The following is a 7,017-nucleotide window of genomic DNA, read 5'->3' on the forward strand; positions in this document are numbered from 1 at the left end:
ATCGGGAAACAAATGCTGGACAATAAGCAAGACCATGTTCCATGTATTTGTCCGGCTGATATCTACAACAGAGGATTATATGATCACTTATCTAAAATGGCGCTTCATAGTTCAACAGAGTTTAAAGAGCTACGATTGCTGATCGGTTCCTGAAGTCATACTTGCAACTATAGTTATTAGACTTATCCAAGTGGGAGACTGTTGGATATAGTGTCTAAGTCCATAACTGTATTTGGTATGTACTTGACCCGACCCGACATGGTCCATTTGGGTTGCACTTCACCCGAACAATTTATGGATAATCGTTTGAGAATAGTATAAGTTATGATTTATTAATATATTATAAGTCCTAATATATAAATATAAAATCATATTATTTAATTAGTATTGATCTATAATTAATTTAGAATTAATTTAGAGATCAAAAGTATGACTAATTAAGTATGGGCTCTTGTATTTATATAGTGTGGGCTAATGCTTATTTGGAATGGGCTAGGCTTGCATGGAAAGTCCATGGATACTCCATGGAGCTTTAACCCATGGATCTCACGGAAATGAAAAGACATGGGTATTAGGGTTTACATGGATGTAACCCTAATCCACCACACTATATAAAGGAGGCTTTGGTTCTTGAAATTGTACTAGTTGATGTGTGTAAACCAAGAGGGCCGATTTCAAGAAGTTTGTGACTATTCTCTCAAGTTTCCAAGTTTGTGGTGATTTGTGACTTCCTTTTGAGGCATCCACATTATTGGTGCTAGGCTCTCAAACTCCAAGCAATCAACTACTACTACAAGGTAAGTAATTCTACTAGTTTTATTTGATTCAAGTATCCCATGCCATGCTAGTTAGGATAAGAACCTTGGAAAAATAATTATTTGCATGTATCTTAGTCAAACATAGATCCAAGGTTTCTAGGGTTGCATGTACACCATAGGAGTGTTAGAATGCTCAAAACTCATCACGTGTGTGGTTAACCGGCACATCGATTAAGTGAAAAATATTAAGGGTACCAAGTATATTTGCATGGTTATTCACACCTTGTTTTCTGATCCTCGGCATCCCAGTCACAAAACTTGAGAGGGCACAATCGAGATTGAAACATGCCATTGAAAAGTTCAATGAATATCAAAAGATCTAGGAGTTTCAAATCCAATTAAAACCTATTATTTCAATTTCGTTTTTCATGGTGGAAACTGCTGAATCGTCATTCGCCTACCTTCAAATATTTTATAGCTTGGATTACGGCATCCCTCTTCCAAGTTATAAAATATTGTGTTGGGTCCTAGCCTTAATATTTCATATTGGGTGTTATATTAAGGATTTAAATCAACTAACTTGAATTTCTCCCATTGTAGATGTCTCGTTCAGACAACTATGATCTTCCCAAATCCCTAGGAACAAGCTTTCCTAATGAAGATGATGTCCCATGGTTGGTTCATGGAAATCATACTTATCTTCCTTCACATCCTCCAATTATTCTCCCTAACCCACAAGTTCTTGAATAGTTCAAGGTCACTCAAGCCCTATTGGCAAGCAAGGTCTATGTGTGCTCACATCTTGGATATGAAGTCACATATTGACAAGTCGGGAGAGTTGGGTGTCAAAGTCTTGAGAAAGTTGGTTGTTCAATCACTTTCTAAGTCACATAGTGAGTTTCCTTTGGGACTACTATGAAAAAGACTATGACATGACCCTTAATGATCTTATCTATTTGCTAGGTGCTTCTGAATCAGCAATGATTTGGAGCACTGGTAAAGCAAATTTGATTAGAAGATCAACTTCCCAAACTTCCATGGACATTGACAATGGTAACATTGAAAATCCAGAAAAACTTTCTCTTCCCAATGGAAAGGGATCGGCCATAGTCAACTCGGTTGACCAAATGGTAAAGAGAAAGGCTACGTCTGAGATAGTCCCATGTACCATTACCAAAGATTCCATATGGTTCTATTGCCAAAGGAAGGGGCATTGCTTGCGAAGTTGCCCTATTTACCTGAAAGATCATAAGGTTGGTCAAGTCAAAAGGTTTGATTCTACTTCTAGTAAGTCCACTATCTAACTCTATTAAGTTCATATTTGGAGATTCTTATTACATGATGTGACTGGGTCACATGTTGATGTTTTAAGAATCAAAGAAAAGAGATGAAGCTTAAAGAAGAGTAAGCTGATTCTGATCGCGAAGATGGATTTCGATCGTATGGTTCGGTGATCAGAATTTTTGAGCTGCTGCTTAAGAGATGTGATAGATTGCTTAGGAATAGATAACAACATAGTTTTCATATCCATTTGCATTGTAAGGATAAGTTTTTCCGCAATTTTTAAATAAAAGAAAAAGTTTCATTTTTATTTATTTTAAATATTCTTACAGTGACATTTGTGAAAAAAAATTTGTTGTTTATATGATTTCATTGATAGCAACACTGGAAAATTGATTTAATTCTTTCGTTTGTGGTAGTGTCATAATTTACCAAATAAGGGAAGATTCTCATCAACCAAGTTTCAGTTGGATAGTAACTTGGAATTATGCAAGTTGTATTGTATGGTGAATGAGAATTTTCATCTTTGGAAAATTAAGACTAGTTCCTTGTTCACATGTATATGTGAGTCAAGTGAAGGACTAAGGGATCGAGTACACATTATTGTGCACTGGTCAAGTCCACCACAAAATATCGATAAGACTATTCGTCATGATTTACTAAAGTTTAGTAAATATGGTTATACTTACAAGTTTAAGTATATTTCTGAAGCATTGGAAAAGTTTTGATGTATGGCAGAATGAATGAGAAGAATCAAATTTGGCAGAAAGATAAAAGTTTCTCAAATTTGAAAAGATGGGAGAGTACTTTAGTATCATGTTTTATGATCATCTTAATGATTATGAAACCATATCACAGTTGATCCTCTAGGGACATCTTAGTGCATTCCTATGGCTAAGAAGAGGAATCATGAATTGTTGAATTGGTTAAATCAAGAAGACGATTCATACTTGGTTCCAAAACAATTCTTAGAGTCATACTCCAGATTGTAACTTGAGTAACATATCTTAAAGAAGGTTTATTAACACTTGTCAAATGTAAGAGTAAAATGTGTCCTACTCTTGTACATTTGAAATTGGTAAGTTGTGATGTTTTGGATAAAAACAGAGACCAACTTAGGCCAATTGTGTGAAGTGTTTGTCTTGATAAGAATCTGCACTATCTCTTGAATATTTGTTTGTCAAGGATTGGGTCTTGGAAAGAGAGTCTTATATGTCAAGAGGACAGTGGGAGTCTAAAAGATCTTGAAAGAGTCTAATCAAGAATAAAACCTGTAGTTTATCACTAGCACACGACTTGAGGTTTATAACCTATCGTGTTGACATATTCCTATTTCTGTTCCCATTCCAGTTAAAGTTGGCTTTGCATATGGATAGGAACACATACACCATAAAATCTAAGTGTCATAAGGTTTCTCTCCGATTCATGAAAATGATGGTGAGAAACGTTTTCACTAAGTAGATTTTAAGTAGATAGCAATTGTGATATTTGCATTCTCAAAGTCGTTAGTGGAGCGTGTGTGGTTAACCGAAACACTAACATGGACTTGTGAGAAATGGCAAAGGTCTAAACAATTGAGACTATGATTACGACATCCATTTTCACAGTTCTAAAATTGTTTAGACACACATGTGTGCTATCTAAGGAAAGGTGTATGATTTTGATAAAGTTTTATCAAAGCATCTCGTATCAGGAATCTGAACTTTAGTAAGAAAGTCAATAAAGTATTGATTTCTAGAAGTCCAGTTGATTTCTGAGTACATGTCAAAGCTAGTGGGAGCATAAGTGTTATGCTAATAATCATCATGCAAGTGGGAGTATGATAATTATAATAAGTGTTGCAAGTTGGCAATGTTAATTATAGAAAACAAAAAGTTTCAATTGGGAAAAGTTGTTTTGCTATAATTAGGGGAGAGGAAATTATACTTCATTTCAATTCTAAAAGCTTAGATTGAGGTTTTAATCATCTTTAGTCAAGGATATATATGAATTTTATGTTGGAATGGCTCAACATAAGGAAATTCTATATATGGGTCCATTATTTGCGTTCTAAAATTCGACTATGATTACAGCATCCCTTTTCATAATCTGAATTATGAGAACATGGCAAATAGAAATAGAAATATTATAGCAAAAGACTGGTTGAGTATCATTTCTTTATGTGAGACATCATGAATCGTGTCCCATATGCTACGTATATAGGATCGATTGCATGTGCTATAATATTCATCTGTTCTAAATTTTTCCAAATGCCTATGGCATTAAGAGGGAAAAAGTACTAGAACTAGATATGACTAATTTGATTAAGTAATTGTCGAGGACAATCTAAGGTTTACCAAACATTAGTTGCTCAGGGACAGTTGGAAGTATGGTGTAAATTTTTTAGAGAACCATATTGATATATTCTGAAAAGAGGCAACTCTTGTTCAGAAGTGATAGTCAAAATGAGAATATGGAAATATTCCTATAGGTGGAAGTTATTCATTAAATCTGTGTAAGATTAGGAAACTTAATGCAATAAGGATGTTCAAAGCAATGTACTTTGAATTTGAGACTTCGTTTCCATGGAATGATCTCCATTGGAATACTCTGTAATGACTGTTGACAAGTCTTTGTGACTTTGTGCATAATCATTACAAGAGGATCAGTGCATATAAGTTTAAAATCTAACAATATTTTAGTAAATGGCATGAATTTTGAATTCTTGCATTTATGATAAGGATTTGGGATTGTGAAATGAGAATCATTGGAATTATGTTCAATTGATCTATTCCACAAAGTAAAAGATCATAGACAAACTTAGTGTGCATACCTGGTGTATGGCATAACTAATGTTTGGACAAACATAGTGTGCATATTTGGTGTATGGCATGACTGTTGTTTGGATAAACACAGTGTGCATGCTTGGAGCATGGCATGACTATTGTTTTGATTCAAGTATAAAGTTGATAATTTGAAACAGTATGCAATGAATAATGTGTAATCAATATGGTGATAAATAAAAGGTGTTCTATTTATATTCATAAGTTCTGAGACCATATTGGATTCAATTATTCTTGTGTTTCACTTTGCATGTTTTGACTTCCAGAATAACTAGGTCGTTCTTCCTGAATGAGTAAGTTATTCAACCATCTACAGTCGATAATACGTTGGAAGTAGGTATTAAGGCAAGACTGTCATGAAGCTGGTTTGTAGATGTCCAAGGTAGTGGACATAGCAAGAGTTGCTACAACATTCATGAGTGCTCATAAGTTCTGAGTATTGGATTAAACCCACACTCATTTGAATCACTTCATGGATTTTATCACGAGTGATCATGAGACGATAATATCTTATATTCTTCAAACCTAGAGATATGAGTTGTTGCCTATGAGTTGGTTATACATTGATTGTATGAAAACGCATTGGTAACTCGATGTTATAAAACGTGCCTTTGTGTATGATTCAACAAGTAGTAGAACAAGCATATGAGTCGAAGTTTATCCATTCCTTTTACCCTTAAAGGGATAAAAGCGATATTTGTGGGCCCCTCGATGATTTAGTGATGATACCCCCGAAGTGCTTGGCCAAGCCTGGACTGATTTGATTTGTTCAATTAGTCGGTCGTCATAAATCGGAAATCGGGAAACAACAAATGGACAGAGAGAATGATTATAATCCATGTCTCAGTCCATATGATATCTAGAATGGAGGAATATATGATCCCTTATCTAATGGACAAGTCATTGACTAAGGTCAGAGTTCGACAGCGGCTTTAAGAGCTACGATTGCTAGTCGGGTTATGGAGTCATACGCAATAATAGTTTTAGACTTACCCAAGTGGGAGACTGTTGGATTAGATTTCTAAGCCCATAACTATTATTGGTATGTACTCGACCCGACCCGACATGGTCCATTTGGGTTGCACTTCACCGGAACAATTTATATGGATAGTCTTTTGAGAATAGTATGTTTATGATTTATATTAATATATTATAAGTTCTAATATATTAATATGGAATCATATTATTTAATTAGTATTGATCAAGAATTAATTTAGAATTAATTTAGTGATAAAAAAGGAACTAATTAAATATGGACTCTTATATATAGGATGGGCCAAGTTCATTTAGGTTGGGCTAAGCTTGCATGGATAGTCCATGGAGTTTTTAACCCATGGATCCTATGGAAATGAAAGGTCATGGGTATTAGGGTTTACATGGATGTAACCCTAATCCTCCATACTATATAAAGAGGTCTTTGGCACATGAAATGGCACTAGTGTGTGTAAACAAGAGTGGGCCAATTTCTAGTGTGCTTACTATTCTCTCAAGTTTTCCAAGGTGTTTTTGGTGATTTGTGATTCCGCTTGAGGCTTCCACACTATTGGGGCTAAGCTCTTAAAGTTCAAGACTTCAAGCCACATCAAAAGTTATGTTATCTAACTAGGCTTTTGTAGTATAGTTGCTTCATATTATGCTAGTTAGGATGAAACCTTGGAATATTGAATATTTGCATGTATAATAGAGAAAACATAGATCCAAGGTTTATAGGGTTGCATGTACACCATAGGAGTGTTAGAATGCTCAAAACCCTTCAAGAACCGCAAGAGGGAGCGGGTGATTGGGCAGGTGTCTGAGTTTACGACGGATAGTGGAGGGCTTATGACTTTCCGAGGGCGGATTTGGGTGCCCTATATGGGCAGAGCTCGCCGTATTCTGATGGAGGAGGCGCATAGATCGAGATTCTCGATCCATACAGGAGCCACTAAGATGTACTTGGACCTGAAGAGAGATTATTGGTGGCCTTGTATGAAGAGGGACGTGGCTTGGGTAGTCGAGAGGTGCTTGACCTGTCGTCGGGTTAAGGCCGAGCACCAGCGTCCTCATGGAAAGTTACAGCCACTAGAGGTTCCCCAGTGGAAGTGGGAACAGATTTCCATGGATTTTATCACCAAATTTCCGAGGACCGCGCGATTTGGGTGATTGTGGACCGGTTG

Source organism: Lactuca virosa, chromosome 5 (assembly GCF_052849685.1).
Source record: "Lactuca virosa cultivar CGN04683 chromosome 5, Lactuca_virosa_CGN04683_v6, whole genome shotgun sequence".
In the NCBI taxonomy this organism is placed as follows: Eukaryota; Viridiplantae; Streptophyta; class Magnoliopsida; order Asterales; family Asteraceae; genus Lactuca; species Lactuca virosa.